Source organism: Pseudophryne corroboree, chromosome 3 (assembly GCF_028390025.1).
Source record: "Pseudophryne corroboree isolate aPseCor3 chromosome 3, aPseCor3.hap2, whole genome shotgun sequence".
Lineage (NCBI taxonomy): Eukaryota > Metazoa > Chordata > Amphibia > Anura > Myobatrachidae > Pseudophryne > Pseudophryne corroboree.
Genome location: NC_086446.1, coordinates 577,146,043 through 577,164,085, shown reverse-complemented (window position 1 = coordinate 577,164,085; position 18,043 = coordinate 577,146,043).

The following is an 18,043-nucleotide window of genomic DNA, read 5'->3' as shown; positions in this document are numbered from 1 at the left end:
TATACTATCCATCCATACCTGTGGTGCATTTCAGTTTTGCACAGTTTGCTGACCACCAGTATATAATATATAGCAGTACGGTACAGTAGGCCACTGCTCTACCTACCTCTGTGTCGTCAAGTATACTATCCATCCATAATACAAATATACAGATAGAGTGCGATGTCAATGGCAGCCTGTACAGGGAAGGTCAGTTCCCTTTAAATATATATATAAGGAAAAAAGAAATGTACTGGCGCCGGCTGAAATTCAATAACGGAATATATATAGATTATATAAAATATATCTTTAATAAATTCAGCTAGGAGATTTAGCTTATCTCTCAAGAATGAAAACAACCACATTAAAAAATTAATCACTTTAAAAAATGAACACTGTACGAAACCACAGAGTATTAACCCTTTCAATTCAAATGTCCACAGTTCCTGGCTAGGACACTAATCCACATTTGCCCACAAGTTGTTTTGTATGTAACTTTTTACCAGACTTGCTTCCGGATAAAGTCCCCTAGGAGTCCCAAGCAGATGGAGTCCAGATGGCAATTGGGGATGAGTCCGGGTCTGTAGAAAAACTTGTGTCAGAATTTGATCCAGTGGATGCTGATAAGTCCAAATACCGCCAGGAAGTGGATAGGGTGCTGGTACCTGTGGTCCTACAAGGAAATCTCAACGCGTTTCGCTGGTCCAATAAATGCCAGCTTCCTCAGGAGCATGAATCCAGTGTCCAATTTATGAACTATATATACCCTTACTATTAGAGATTAATTGAAAACATCTGTTAGCCCTGCTAACACATTAAAATTCATTACACAAACCTAGTGTTCGGCTACAGCAGAAGGCAATCTATAATCAACCAACATTAATATAAGTCATTATTTATAAAAACGAGTGCTCCAAATAGCACAAAAGTGTATGTTTATATTACATATTTTGTATCATGTGATCGCCCCCGATCACATGACACTCAGTCTCCAATGATCTCAATGTTAGAAATTCAATACATTCGCGCGTCCGACCACGTGACCAACTCCGATCACGTGGTCTAGCTGGCGCGTCATGCGTCTCACGGAACGAGAGAGAATCTCGTCCTGCATTGTTACTTGTGCAGTGTATTACCGCCCAGGACCACGTGATTATCACCGATCACGTGACCCCTCCATTGCATCATGCGGTTCACAGACCAGGAACAGGTCACCTCACTCCGTGGAACGCATGCATATAGAATAAGGAAGTACATCCTGCACTCTTAGATTCTTGGAGAGCAGTACTTACTTGCAATATATGAAAGCCAAAGACAATCTGCATGGTTAGAATAATAACACATACTAGTAAGAATATAATAAATGAAGAAACAGAAAAAAGGGGGGAAATAGAATGAATCAAATCACAAAGTATTATAATTTAGAGTAAGACAGTACAAATGCACGGATAAGCAGATAAAATATCCAACCATATTTATCCAAAGATATCGGGGAGACCATGATTGGAGGAACATATAAGATATCTAATATCTGACCATATGTCGCTGTTATTGTCATACTAAACTATCGGACAATATTATTACTGGATTGGAAAAAAAATTACCTTTTTCCAACCATAATTGTATTTCCAAAGAGACCCACACATAAGACACACTCCCATATCTATCTCTATTGGACTTCTATGTATATACCTTAATAAAGGGAAATATGACGGTTAGAGGAAGGAAAAAATAGAAAAGCGGATATGATAAGGGTAATTTAATGACAGTTGGATTTTACATATGGAGGCCCTTATCAATGTTAACGAATTGTATTTAACTCAATTGTCTCGTTAAGTCCATCTGGATGTAGGGAGCCGAACTTTAGAATCCAGTATACCTCCCTGCCACAGAGTTTATTAAACCTGTCTCCCCCCCTTGGTGTGGGTGCAATGTGTTCCAAACAGATCAGGGACAGGCTTTTCGGATCACCCATATGTGTCTGCGAAAAGTGTCTCGATACACTATGTTTTTCATATCTCCTAATGATGTTTCTGCGGTGCTCCATAAATCTTGTGTGTATGGGTCTTGTGGTTCTCCCCACATAGTTAAGCCCGCACCCGCAGGTTAGGAGATATATTACATAGTTCGTATCGCAGTTCATGAATGTTCTCAATTTATAATGTTCATTATTCCCTGGTATGATCAAAGAGCATATTTTTTTAGACATATGTGTACATGTAGTACATCTATTTTTCCCACATCTGAAACACCCATTCGGTTTAGTTGACAACCACAGACAGCCTGTAGAAGTATCTTTCTTTTTCCCTATGGGATCCAAGAAGGAGGGGGCTAATAAAGTCTTCAAAGAACGGTTCTTTTTGAAAACCACTGAAGGTTTAGTGGGAAGTATTTGACTGAGAGTGCGATCCTGTCTTAAGACTCTATAGTTTTTAAAAATAATAGATCGAATCTCTTGAGCTGAGTTATTATATTTACAAACAAAAGCTAATTGTCTATCATCTTTCATACTTATTTGATTTATATCTTTATTTTCATCCCCAATTATTCTATCTTTAGTTTTAGAGGTAAGAAGTTTATTCCTATCCATGTGATAAACTTCACTGAAAGCTTGTTGTAGGAGTTTCTCAGGGTATTTTCTCTATCCATCCATACCTGTGGTGCATTTCAGTTGTGCACAGTATATATAGTAGTAGGCCATTGCTATTGAACTGGCATATAATTCCACACATTAAAAAATGGAGAACAAAAATGTGGAGGTTAAAATAGGGAAAGATCAAGATCCACTTCCACCTCGTGCTGAAGCTGCTGCCACTAGTCATGGCCGAGACGATGAAATGCCATCAACGTCGTCTGCCAAGGCCGATGCCCAATGTCATAGTAGAGAGCATGTAAAATCCAAAAAACAAAAGTTCAGTAAAATGACCCAAAAATCAAAATTGAAAGCGTCTGATGAGAAGCGTAAACTTGCCAATATGCCATTTACGACACGGTGTGGCAAGGAACAGCTGAGGCCCTGGCCTATGTTCATGGCTAGTGGTTCAGATTCACATGAGGATGGAAGCACTCATCCTCTCGCTAGAAAAATGAAAAGACTTAAGCTGGCAAAAGCACAGCAAAGAACTGTGAGTTCTTCTAAATCACAAATCCCCAAGGAGAGTCCAATTGTGTCGGTTGCGATGCCTGACCTTCCCAACACTGGACGGGAAGAGCTTGCGCCTTCCACCATTTGCACGCCCCCTGAAAGTGCTGGAAGGAGCACCCGCAGTCCAGTTCCTGATAGTCAAATTGAAGATGTCACTGTTGAAGTACACCAGGATGAGGATATGGGTGTTGCTGGCGCTGGGGAGGAAATTGACAAGGAGGATTCTGATGGTGAGGTGGTTTGTTTAAGTCAGGCACCCGGGAAGACACCTGTTGTCCGTGGGACGAATATGGCCATTGACATGCCTGGTCAAAATACAAAAAAAAAAACGCTCTTCGGTGTGGAATTATTTCAACACAAATGCGGACAACAGGTGTCAAGCCGTGTGTTGCCTTTGTCAAGCTGTAATAAGTAGGGGTAAGGACGTTAACCACCTCGGAACATCCTCCCTTATACGTCACCTGCAGCGCATTCATCATAAGTCAGTGACAAGTTCAAAAACTTTGGATGACAGCGGAAGCAGTCCACTGACCACTAAATCCCTTCCTCTTGTAACCAAGCTCCTGCAAACCACACCACCAACTCCCTAAGTGTCAATTTCCACCTTACACAGGAAAGCCAATAGTCCTGCAGGCCATGTCACTGGCAAGTCTGACGAGTCCTCTCCTGCCTGGGATTCCTCCGATGCATCCTTGAGTGTAACGCCTACTGCTGCTGGCGCTGCTGTTGTTGCTGCTGGGAGTCGATCGTCATCCCAGAGGGGAAGTCGGAAGACCACTTGTACTACTTCCAGTAAGCAATTGACTGTCCAACAGTCCTTTGCGAGGAAGATGAAATATCACAGCAGTCATCCTGCTGCAAAGCGGATAACTCAGGTCTTGTCAGCCTGGGTGGTGAGAAACGTGGTTCCGGTATCCATCGTTAATTCAGAGGCAACTAGAGACTTGATTGAGGTACTGTGTCCCTGGTACCAAATACCATCTAGGTTCCATTTCTCTAGGCAGGTGATACCGAAAATGTACACAGACGTCAGAAAAAGAGTCACCAGTGTCCTAAAAAATGCAGTTGTACCCAATGTCCACTTAACCACGGACATGTGGACAAGTGGAGCAGGGCAGACTAAGGACTATATGACTGTGACAGCCCACTGGGTAGATGTATTGCCTCCCGCAGCAAGAACAGCAGCGGCGGCACCAGTAGCAGCATCTCGCAAACGCCAACTCGTTCCTAGGTAGGCTACGCTTTGTATAACCGCTTTCCATAAGAGGCACACAGCTGACAACCTCTTACGGAAACTGAGGAACATCATCGCAGAATGGCTTACCCCAATTGGACTCTCCTGTGGATTTGTGACATCGGACAACGCCACCAATATTGTGCGTGCATTACATCTGGGCAAATTCCAGCACGTCCCATGTTTTGCACATACATTAAATTTGGTGGTGCAGAATTATTTAAAAAACGACAGGGGCGTGCAAGAGATGCTGTCGGTGGCCCAAAGAATTGCTAGCCACTTTCGGCATTCAGCCACCGCGTGCCGAAGACTGGAGCACCACCAAACATTCCTGAACCTGCCCTGCCATCATCTGAAGCAAGAGGTGGTAACAAGGTGGAATTCAACCCTCTATATGCTTCAGAGTATGGAGGAGCAGCAAAAGGCCATTCAAGCCTATACATCTGCCCACGATATAGGCAAAGGAGGGGGAATGCACCTGACTCAAGCGCAGTGGAGAATGATTTCAACGTTGTGCAAGGTTCTGCAACCCTTTGAACTTGCCACACGTAAAGTCAGTTCAGACACTGCCAGCCTGAGTCAGGTCATTCCCCTCATCAGGCTTTTGCAGAAGAAGCTGGAGACATTGAAGGAGGAGCTAAAACAGAGCGATTCCGCTAGGCATGTGGGACTTGTGGATGGAGCCCTTAAGTCGCTTAACCAGGATACACGGGTGGTCAATCTGTTGAAATCAGAGCACTACATTTTGGCCACCGTGCTCGATCCTAGATTTAAAACCTACGTTGTATCTCTCTTTCCGGCAGACACAAGTCTGCAGAGGTTCAAAGACCTGCTGGTGAGAAAATTGTCAAGTCAAGCGGAACGTGACCCGTCAACAGCTCCTCCTTCACATTCTCCCGCAACTGGGGGTGCGAGGAAAAGGCTAAGAATTCCGAGCCCACCCGCTGGCGGTGATGCAGGGCAGTCTGGAGCGAGTGCTGACATCTGGTCCGGACTGAAGGACCTGCCAGCGATTACTGACTTGTCGTCTACTGTCACTGCATATGATTCTCTCACCATTGAAAGAATGGTGGAGGATTATATGAGTGACCGCATCCAAGTAGGCACGTCAGACAGTCCGTACGTATACTTCTTTTTTGGTGGGGGCCCAAACCAACCAGTCATTTCAGTCACAGTCGTGTGGCAGACCCTGTCGCTGAAATGATGGGTTCGGTAAAGTGTGCATGTCCTGTTTATACAACATAAGGGTGGGTGGGAGGGCCCAAGGACAATTCCATCTTGCACCTCTTTTTTCTTTCATTTTTCTTTGCATCATGTGCTGTTTAAGGACAATTTTTTTGAAGTGCCATCCTGTTTGACACTGCAGTGCCACTCCTAGATGGGCCAGGTGTTTGTGTCGGCCACTTGGGTCGCTTAGCTTAGTCACACAGCGACCTTGGTGCGCCTCTTTTTTTCTTTGCATCATGTGCTGTTTGGGGACTATTTTTTTGAAGTGCCATCCTGTCTGACACTGCAGTGCCACTCCTAGATGGGCCAGGTGTTTGTGTCGGCCACTTGGGTCGCTTAGCTTAGTCACACAGCGACCTTGGTGCGCCTCTTTTTTTCTTTGCATCATGTGCTGTTTGGGGACTATTTTTTTGAAGTGCCATCCTGTCTGACACTGCAGTGCCACTCCTAGATGGGCCAGGTGTTTGTGTCGGCCACTTGGGTCGCTTAGCTTAGTCACACAGCTACCTCATTGCGCCTCTTTTTTTCTTTGCATCATGTGCTGTTTGGGGACTATTTTATTGAAGTGCCATCCTGTCTGACACTGCAGTGCCACTCCTAGATGGGCCAGGTGTTTGTGTCGGCCACTTGTGTCGCTTAGCTTAGTCACACAGCTACCTCATTGCGCCCAGAGGCGTCTGAACTGGGGGGGCAAGGGGGCAGCTCGCCCCCCCCCAAAACATAGAGAGGCGCCGATCATGTCCGGAGGAGCGGAGGAGTGATGTGCGGTCAGGTGAAAGACCGCACATTACATCCTTCGCTCCGTGCAGTCAGTGGCGTAACTACTGCCCCCGCAGTCCTCGCGGTGGCTTGGGGGCGAGGGGCTGCGGGGGCGCCACTGATTTTGCACAGATTGACATGCGGACAAGCGTTCGCATGTCAATCTGCGGTCTCTTTCCCTCTGCTGCTGTGTTGGAGGGACACTGAGGGCACAGCGCGCGCCTCTCCTGTGGCCCTCCTGGCTCTCCGGCCGGTCTAATAAAGGAAGTGCCGTTCGTGAGCTCTGATTGGCTCACGAACGGCACCTCCTTTATTAGACCGGCCGGAGAGCCAGGAGGGACACGGTAGAGGCGCGCGCTGTGCCCTCAGTGTCCCTCCAACACAAAGGAGCGGGGGAGGGGGAGCAGGCACTGTGGGGTTATATCTGGCACTGGGGGCATATACCTGGCACTGTGGGGGAATATCTGACACTGGGGGGAGCAGGCACTGTGGGGGAATATCTGGACTGGGGGCACTGGGGGGGGGGTATATTTGGCACTGGGGGCATGTACCTGGCACTGGGGGGGAATATCTGGCACTGGGAGCATATGTGGCACTGGGGGGGCATATTTGGCACTGGGGGCATGTACCTGGCACTGTGGGGGAATATCTGGCACTGGGGGCATATGTGGCACTGGGGGGGGGGGTATATTTGGCACTGCGGGCATGTACCTGGCACTGTGGGGGAATATCTGGCACTGGGGGCATATGTGGCACTGGGGGGGTATATTTGGCACTGGGGGCATGTACCTGGCACTGTGGGGGAATATCTGACACTGGGGGGAGCAGGCACTGTGGGGGAATATCTGGCACTGGGGGCATATACCTGGCACTGTTGGGGAATATCTGGCACTGGGGGCATATACCTGGCACTGTGGGGGAATATCTGGCACTGGGGGGAGCAGGCACTGAGGGGGCATATGTGGCACTGTGGGGGAATATCTGGCACTGGGGGCATATGTGGCACTGGGGGGGTATATTTGGCACTGGGGGCATGTACCTGGCACTGTGGGGGAATATCTGGCACTGGGGGCATATGTGGCACTGGGGGTATATTTGGCACTGGGGGCATGTACCTGGCACTGTGGGGGAATTTCTGGCACTGGGGGCATATGTGGCACTGGGGGGGGGTATATTTGGCACTCGGGGCATGTACCTGGCACTGTGGGGGAATATCTGGCACTGGGGGCATATGTGGCACTGGGGGGGTATATTTGGCACTGGGGCATGTACCTGGCACTGGGAGCATATGTGGCACTGGGGAGGGGGTATATTTGGCACTGGGGGCATGTACCTGGCACTGTGGGGGAATATCTGGCACTGGGGGCATATACCTGGCACTGTGGGGGAATATCTGGCACGGGGGCATATGTGGCACTGAGTGGGGGGTATATTTGGCACTGGGGGCATATACCTGGCACTGTGGGGGAATATCTGGCACTGGGGGCATATACCTGGCACTGGGGGCATATGTGGCACTGGGAGCACGGCCCCAGCAACAAGCACCACCCCCTAGCAACGAGCATGACACCCAGTGCATGAAACCCCTGGCAACGAGCATGACACCCTGAGCATGAAAATCCCTGGCACCGTGCATGGAACCAAGAGCATGAAACCCCTGGCAACGAGCAGGTAATTTAAAAGTAATTAGAAGCCTTACTATAGAACTTAATGTGTAATGGGCATTACGGTGTGTAGCATAATGTATCACGGACATTGCGGTGTGTGTCATAATGTGTCAGGCATTACGGTGTGTTGTATACTATATCACGGGCATTGTGGTATGTGGTATAATGTCTCAGGATCATTGCGGTGTGTGTCATACTGTGTCACAGACATTGTATGTGCTATAATGTATCAGGGGCATTGCAGTGTGTAGCATAATGTATAACGGGCATTGCGATTCCTGTCATAATGTGTCACAGGCATTACGGTGTGGCATAATGTATAACGGGCATTGCGGTGTGTGGCATAGGGTATAACGGGCATTGCGGTATGTGTCATAGGCATTACGGTGTATGGTATACTATATCACGGGCATTGTGATATGTGGTATAATGTCTCAGGGTCATTGCAGTGTGTGGCATAATGTATCACGGACATTGCGGTGTGTGTCATACTGTGTCAGGCATTACGGTGTGTTGTATACTATATCACGGGCATTGTGGTATGTGGTATAATGTCTCAGGGTCATTGCGGTGTGTGTCAATGTGTCACAGGCATTGTATGTGCTATAATGTATCAGGGGCATTGCAGTGTGTAGCATAATGTATAACGGCATTGCGATTCCTGTCATAATGTGTCACAGGCATTATGGTGTGTGGTATAATGTGTCGGGGGCATTACAGTGTGTGCATATTGTGTCATGTGCATTATTGTGTGTGGCATAATTTCTAAGGGCCATTGCAGTATGTGGCATAATGTATACTGGGCATTTCTATAAGGAGGAAAAATGGCAAATAATGTAAGGGGCATGAATCAGGATTATTTTTCTTTCCTGTGGTGGCTAACGTCTGGGCGTCCAGGTTGCAAAACTGGGGTATAAGGCAGTCTTTTCCTGCAATGCCACGCCCCTTTATGTGAAGTCACGCCCATTTCAACGAAGCCACGCCCCCTTTTGGCGGCGCGCACCTTCAACGCGTGCATATTTGTCCCTTTACTAGTGCCAATTCTGGGGGGTATGGGGGGGGAAGGGAGGTTCAGGGTAGTGGCTGCAGTGTAGTGTACGTAGAGGGGGTGCAGGGGTAGTACGTACCTGTCCTGTGCCTGGCAGGTCCCTGGGAGATCGCTTTGTGAGAAGAAGAGGAGATCTGCAGGAGAGGCAGTGCTGCGGAAGGTGAGTAATTAAAGACTAATTAAGGTAATTGGAAAATTCCAATTTCTTAATTAGTCATTGGGGGGGTTGCCACAGCAGTTAAGCATCCCATGTCCTCGCCCTCCCTGTAACTCTCCCTCAGCACCCCTGCCCTCGCCCTCCCTGTAACTCTCCCTCAGCACCCCTGCCCTTGCCCTCCCTGTAACTCTCCCTCAGCACCCCTACCCTCGCCCTCCCTGAAACTCTCCCTCAGCACCCCTGCCCTCGCCCTCCCTGTAACTCTCCCTCAGCACCCCTGCCCTCGCCCTCCCTGTAACTCTCCCTCAGCATCCCTGCTCTCGCCCTCCCTGTAACTCTCCCTCAGCACCCCTGCCCTCGCCCTCCCTGTAACTCCACGGCCACTACTATCAGTCACCTCGGTGCCAGCACTGCACTGGTGACTGCTAGTGCTTGATATACTCTCCCTGCTACATTGGGCACGTGGTAGAAAACTAGAGTGACATGGGAGAGCTGAAGTGACATCATACAATCAGACATTCTGGTCACTAATTACGGTTATAGCCATACTCATCGTTCCCGCGATGCATATGCATGGATATACGCATCGCCGCAAGCTGCAGTATACGCCGTGCTGCAACTAGTCGCAGCCGGCGATTGCACCATTGAAGCCTATGGAGTGCACACCATAGATGCGGGCACACTAGGCACGCCGTCCATGTCGTGATGATGAGTGTGGCTACATCCAGGGCCGGCGCCACCATTAGGCAGCTTTAGGCAGCTGCCTATGGGCGGCGGCCACTGGAGGGCGGCACTACACACTGATAATGAGTGGCTGCTGCCTTTATTATACTCTGTCTTGCCTCAGGTCAGTCAGCCAAGCTCCTCCTTTTCTTTAAAAGACGAGAAGCAGCCAGAGCCAGGGATGTCGTTGCCGCCCAGCCACCACTGAGTCTGTGTATAATGTGAGTGAATCAAATGTATTGTAAACACTGACTGAGTGACTGTTCCAATCATTCCCATCCTCTCTCTGCAATGCTGTCGACCACCTCCGCGATAGCACTCGGCATATTGCCGCCCCGCGCTATGACATCACCTACCGCATGTTGTACTCCCCCACGCGATTGAGCTCCTGGACTCCGACTCCCATATATTACCCACTCCTCTCTCCGTGATTGGGTTCCCGCGCCGCGCACTGCATCATGTTACCCCCCCCCCCCCTGCGATTGAGCTCCCTTATGTTACCCGCTCACCCCTCCATGATTGGGCTCCCGCCGCATGCTGCTTATTGTCACCCGCATCCACCAGCCCCCCCCCCCCCCCCCCCTGCGATTCTGCTCCTGCTTCTGCTTGTAACCCGCTCCCCCCCCGCGATCCTGCTCTTGCTTTTGACCCGCTCCCCCCCCGCGATCCTGCTCCTGCTTGTGACCCGCTCCCCCTCCACCCGCGATCCTGCTCCTGCTTGTGACCCGCTCCCCCTCCACCCGCGATCATGCTCCTGCTTGTGACCCGCTCCCCACCGCGATCCTGCTCCTGCTTGTGACCCGCTCCCCACCGCGATCCTGCTCCTGCTTGTGACCCGCTCCCCCCCGCGCGATCCTGCTCCTGCTTGTGACCCGCTCCCCACCGCGATCCTGCTCCTGCTTGTGACCCGCTCTCCCCCCCCGCGATCCTGCTCCTGCTTGTGACCCGCTCCCCCTCCACCCGCGATCCTGCTCCTGCTTGTGACCCGCTCCCCCCCACGATCCTGCTCCTGCTTGTGACCCGCTCACCCCCCCACGATCCTGCTCCTGCTTGTGACCCGCTCCCCCCCCCGCGATCCTGCTCCTGCTTGTGACCCGCTCCCCCCCCCCTTCCCCTGCGATTGGGATTCTGCACAGCAGGACAGTACAAGGAGGAGGACGGCTGGATGCCCTATTGGCTCCTTCTGTGAAACGATTGTTGCCTCCCTCATTCCACCCCTCCATGAATAGCACTTGATATGTGCAGATACGTATGTATGTAAATACAGGCATTAAATAAATTGGACATTGTGTCTCACTACATGAACCCCACAACATCTATAAAACTGCATCTGAAGAGTTGTAGGATTAGGTTCAGTATGTTATCCCAATGGCCGGGATGTTGGCGGTCAGAATACCGACAGCGGCATCCGACCATCAGAATCCTGACAGCCCCCTGGAAAGTACCCTAACCCTCCCTTTCCCCCTACCATAACCCTCCCTGGCGGTGTCTAACCCTCCCTTCCCCGCTGCCTATCCCTAACCCTCCCTTCCCCGCTGCCTATCCCTTACCCTACCTTCCCCGCTGCCCAACCCTAACCCTCCCTTCCCCCGCTGCCTAACCCTAACTCCCTCCTTCTAAGTGCCTGAACCTAACCCTGCCTCCCCAGTACCTAACCATACCCTTCTCGTCCCTGCACTCTAACCCTAAACCTCCTTTTAATAACTAAACCTATCCTTCCACCCCCTGCAGCAAGACGCAATCGTGTCCCGCTGGACGAAGGATCCAGATTATAGCTGTCGGTATTTTGATGCTGGGTTTATAGTGTGCCCCTGGTGTCGGCATATAGACTGCTGGATCGTCTATTGAATTTCACTTTATGATTTTATTTCAGAGATATATTGTGGACAAAATGGCTTATACCAATTAACTTATTAAAAAATAAATAATAAGATGATATAATATATATATATATATATAGAGAGAGAAATATACATACTAGCTGTTCTATCAGTTCTTTGTGCGGGAGTTTCCCTACCACTGCCACTCAACACGCAGCGTGCGCAAGGTGAGTGGAGATAGCACCATTGACACACTGCTCTCCACACCGCTCTGCAGCCGACACTACTTGAGCCAGCCACCTACGTGCTGTCCTAAAAACATTGACTGCCATGCTGAAAATATGTGGGTACATGAATAAAAATGGTGTTTGTACTTAAACCATGTCACAACTGAGGGCCTGAGCTGACGGGAGGCAGCCTCAGTTGTAGGGGCTGAGATGTACCGGAACCTGGGAGGTTGTATCAGACCCCTGGACATGTAAGTAACATGAATAATAACTGCCCGAAGGCGTGACCACGACAACTTGGATAAAAGTCAATGATGTTTATTATGACAACTCCGCAACACAGCAGCAGTAAAAGAAAACGTAAAAGTCAGCAAAGAATAAATACAGTTCCTGGGTACTACAGGATGGCAGGAGCCACAGGGCACTGGCAGTGTGAGATAGTTCTTATGATCTTCTAGATGGAAAGTCCTTACCAGGCCCGACTGTAGCAATGGAGATAACCCAGGATTGTGCCAGCTGGTGTTCCAGGAAAAGCTGGGTTGCTGAAGATAAAACAGCTGCTGTGGATACTGGCTGGAACCAGACTGTTGTTAGCACGGAGTGGATACTGGCTGGAACCAGTTAAATAATAAATGAACTTGGGAGCGATGAAATATGAACTGAAATGTAGAACTTGAGAGCGGAGAAATAATAATACCGGTGGAGAGTGGTAAAGTGTAGAAAGGACACCGGCCCTTTAAGGAAAGCTGTACTCTGCTGGAAGCTGAGCTGGAAGCAGGTAATGTTGTAGCTGGAAACAGATGAATCCACAATGGATTGGAGAGTCAGGCTACACCGCAGGTGGAATGCTGGTGCGGGTCTCTATGGTGGAAGTCTTGAGACAGGAGCTGGAACCTGGAAGACAATCACAGGAGAGAGACAAACAGGAACTAGGTTTGACAACCAAAGCACTGACGCCTTCCTTGCTCAGGCACAGTGTATTTATACCTGCAGCAAGGAAGGGATTGGCTAGGCAATTATGCAGATTATCAATACTGAGAACAGATTGGTGGAAATGATCAGCTGACAGAATCCAAGATGGCTGCGCCCATGCAGACACTTGGAGGGAAGTTTGGTTTGTAATCCATGTGGTAATGAAAACAGTAATGGCGGCGCCGGCCACCGGAGACAGGAGGCGCCAGGCTGACAGATGCACATCCAACCACGCGGACACAGCGGAGGCCGCGGCTGACGTAATCGCCACTCAGACACTCTGCATGCAGAAGTTCAGGGACGGCGGCGGAGGCCGCGGGAGACGCCATGCCAGGTGTAATATGGCGTTTACTGTGACAGCGTCCCAGAGTGACAGGAGAGGATACAGGAATGTACACATCAGGATAACAGATGGGATCCGGTCCTGGAGCGCTGAGCCAGCCTTAGGAGGCATCTGATGGGTAAGAAATGGCGTCCAGATACCCGGATCGTGACAGCACCCCCCCCTTTAGGAGTGGCCCCAGGACACTTCTTTGGCTTTTGAGGAAACTTGGAATGGAATCCCCGGACCAAGGCAGGAGCATGGACATCAGAAGCATTGGTCCATGAACGTTCCTCAGGACCATAACCCTTCCAGTCAATAAGATATTGTAGTTGACCGTAACGGTGACGTGAGTCCAGGATCTTGGCCACTTCATACTCAACGCCTCGTTGAGTTTGGACTTTCGGAGTTGGAGGAAGTGAGGAATGAAACCGATTCAAGATCAGCGGTTTCAACAGGGAAACATGGAATGTCCTGGGTATTTTTAAGAAGGGAGGCAACTGGAGTCTGTAAGCAACAGGATTGATGACTTGTTCAATCTTGAAAGGACCGATATAGCGAGGTGCAAACTTCATACTGGGAACTCTTAACCTCAAATTCTTCGTGGATAACCATACCCGATCACCCACCTTGAGAGCAGGAACTGCTCGACGCTTCTTATCCGCAAACTTCTTGTACCTGAACGATGCCTTGAGCAGAGCTGATCGTACGCTCTTCCAGATATTGGCAAACTGATGCAAGGTGATATCCACTGCGGGAACAGAAGTTGCTGGAAGCGGTTGGAACTCAGGGACTTTAGGGTGGAATCCAAAGTTAGTGAAGAATGGTGTTGAAGCAGATGAAGAATGATACTGGTTGTTATGACAGAACTCGGCCCAGGGAAGTAATTGAACCCAGTCATCTTGAGAGGAGGACACATAGATGCGGAGGAAGGCCTCCAAGTCCTGATTCACCCTCTCGGTTTGACCATTGGTCTGAGGATGGTAAGCCGTGGAAAACTTTAGCTTGACTTGGAGGACTTGACATAAACTTCGCCAGAATTTGGCCGTGAATTGAACTCCTCGATCTGAGATAATTTCTTCAGGAAGACCGTGGAGTCGGAAGATCTCTTGTATGAATACTTGAGCCAACTTGGAAGCTGACGGAAGACCGGTGAGAGGAATGAAGTGTGCCATCTTGGTGAACCGGTCAACTACCACCCAGATGGTATTGAACTTGTTGCACATGGGTAAATCTGTGATAAAATCCATCGACAAATTGGTCCAAGGTCGACGGGGAACAGATAGTGGAACCAGTTGCCCCGCAGGCGACTGGCGGGATACCTTATGTTGAGCACACTTTGGGCAAGATGCAATAAACTCCAAGACGTCCTTTTTCAGAGTTGGCCACCAATAGGACCTAGAGATAAACTCCAGGGTTTTATGGATACCTGTATGTCCGGCAAAACGGGAAGCATGGGCCCAATGCATGAGCTTCTTCCTTAGCATCGGTTTCACAAAACTTTTCCCTGATGGGGGCGTAGAGTCCATCCCTACCGTGGAGAATGCCAACGGATTTATAATAGGATGCTTGTCTGAAGACTCTGACTCATTTTCTTGCTCCCATGAGCGGGAAAGGGCATCGGCCTTGCGATTCTGAGAGCCCGGACAGAACTGGAGTTTAAAGTCGAACCTGGAAAAGAAAAGTGCCCATCTGGCCTGACGAGGGTTGAGACATTGTGCGCCTTTCAGATATAAAAGGTTCTTGTGGTCTGTAAGTATGGTGATTGAATGAGAAGCTCCCTCCAACAGATACCTCCACTCTTCTAGAGCAAGCTTGATGGCTAGCAACTCCTGGTCGCCAATGGCATAGTTGCGCTCAGCTGGGGAGAACTTCCGGGAGAAGAAACTGCAAGGGTGTAAATGGCCATCTTTAGCCCTCTGAGATAACACCGCTCCTACTCCAACGGAGGAGGCATCCACCTCTAAGATGAAAGGAGAGTCGATGTCAGGCTGTTTCAGAACAGGCGCAGAGATGAACCTTTGTTTTAAAAGATGAAATGCTTGCATGGCTTCTTCAGACCACTTGGACGGGTTAGCACCCTTCTTAGTGAAAGCAGTAATAGGCGCCACAATGGTGGAAAAGTCTCGTATAAACTTTCGGTAATAGTTGGCGAACCCTAAGAACCTCTGGACCCCTTTGAGGGTTAAGGGTACCGGCCAATTTTGGATTGCTTGTAGTTTCTCAGGATCCATCTCTAGTCCGGAACCGGACACAATGTACCCTAGAAACGGAATGGACTTGACTTCAAAGACGCATTTTTCTAATTTGCAATAGAGATGATTGACACGGAGACGGGACAGAACCTCTTTAACCCAAAAACGATGTTCCTCTAAATCGTTAGCAAAAATGAGGATATCGTCTAGATAGACCACGACATGACGGTATAGAATGTCTCTGAAGATCTCATTGACAAAATGCTGGAAGACAGCTGGAGCATTGCTCAATCCGAAGGGCATGACGAGGTACTCATAATGTCCGTCACGGGTGTTAAAGGCGGTCTTCCACTCGTCACCCTCACGGATCCGGATGAGATTGTATGCACCTCTCAAGTCCAGCTTTGTAAAGATGGTAGCTCCGCTAACTCTGTCAAAGAGCTCAGTAATCAGGGGTAAAGGATAACGGTTCTTGATGGTAATGTCGTTCAAACCTCTGTAGTCGATGCACGGCCGCAGACCACCATCTTTCTTTTTTACAAAAAAGAAGCCTGCGCCGGCTGGAGAAGAAGAAGGTCGAATGAACCCCTTTGCTAGGTTCTCTTTAATATATTCCTCCATAGAATGCGTCTCAGGCAGAGACAACGGATAAGTTCGGCCTCGAGGTGGAACCTTCCCTGGAACGAGATCAATCGGGCAGTCCCATTCTCTATGAGGAGGAAGGATATCAGCAGAAGCTTTACTGAACACATCCGTGAAATCTTGATATGGAGGAGGTGGAACATCAGACGACCTGGGGGAGGAAGAACAGACAGGCAATACTTTAAACAAACATGTCTCAGCACAGGAGGAACCCCATGCCAGGATTTGCGTAGTCGTCCAATCAATTGTAGGATTGTGAAGACGGAGCCATGGAATGCCCAGGACCACAGGATGTGTGGCTCTTGGAATCACTAAAAAAGAAATAAGTTCGGAATGAAGAACTCCCACTCTCAGACGAACTGGTAGAGTCCTTAAAGAAATAACTGCATCAAAAATTTTGCTGCCATCCACGGCAGTTAAAGAAATGGACGAAGGAAGTCTCTCGGTGGGTAGGGACCACCGTTTAACATAGGCTTCGGTAATAAAGTTCCCAGCTGCTCCGGAATCAAGGAGGGCAATGACGTTCCGATAACGTTGAGCAACTTGAAGCGAGACTGGGAGATTACAATCTTGAGGAGATGGAGAGGAGATCATTACTCCTAGCCGGCCCTCTCCTTGGCGAGCTAGGATTTGGAGTTTCCCGGACGTTTGGGACAGGCATTAATGGTGTGAGACGGAGCTGCACAATAGAGACAGAGAGACTCGGAGAGACGTCTTCGGCGCTCAGCAGGAGTTATACGGGAACGGCCAAGTTGCATGGGCTCATCTTTAGATGGTGACAGTTGACGAGGAGGAGGAGCAGAAGATTTTGGAGCAGATGATCTTCCACGCTCAGTTGCTCTCTCTCTGAAACGTAAATCAACTTTCGTGCAGAGTGAGATTAGCTCATCTAACTTAGAAGGTAAGTCTCTGGTAGCTAACTCATCTTTAATACGCTCAGATAAGCCATGCCAGAATGCAGCATACAGGGCCTCGTCGTTCCATGCCAGTTCGGATGCCAGGATCTGGAACTGTATCAGATATTGTCCTACAGTACGTGACCCCTGGCGTAAACGGAGAATCTCGGATGAAGCTGAGGTTACCCGGCCTGGCTCGTCGAAGATGCGCCTGAATGTTGACACGAAGGCAGTGTAGGAAGATAGCAGGGTGTCGGACCTCTCCCATAACGGTGATGCCCAATCAAGGGCTGAGCCACTGAGAAGAGAAATAATGTAGGCAATTTTTGTACGGTCACTGGGAAAATTGCCAGGTTGTAGCTCAAACTGAATCTCACACTGGTTGAGAAATCCCCTGCAGAATCTTGGAGATCCGTCAAATTTTGCTGGCGTTGGAAGATGAAGACGTGGAGCAGAAATGGGTAAGGTGGGTGGGGTTATAGCTGGAGTCACTGTGGTTGACGCACCAGACGCGCCTGATCCACGGAGAGTTGTCTGAATCCCATCCAGCCGAGTAGAGAGATCCTGGAGACAGCGGATGATGTGGCCCTGTGCAGCCTCCTGATGTTCTAGTCGGGCTGCCAGTTCTTGCATCGGCCTGGCCGCTTGATCCTGGTCTCCGGCTGGATTCATTAGGTCAGTGCTTACTGTCACAACTGAGGGCCTGAGCTGACGGGAGGCAGCCTCAGTTGTAGGGGCTGAGATGTACCGGAACCTGGGAGGTTGTATCAGACCCCTGGACATGTAAGTAACATGAATAATAACTGCCCGAAGGCGTGACCACGACAACTTGGATAAAAGTCAATGATGTTTATTATGACAACTCCGCAACACAGCAGCAGTAAAAGAAAACGTAAAAGTCAGCAAAGAATAAATACAGTTCCTGGGTACTACAGGATGGCAGGAGCCACAGGGCACTGGCAGTGTGAGATAGTTCTTATGATCTTCTAGATGGAAAGTCCTTACCAGGCCCGACTGTAGCAATGGAGAT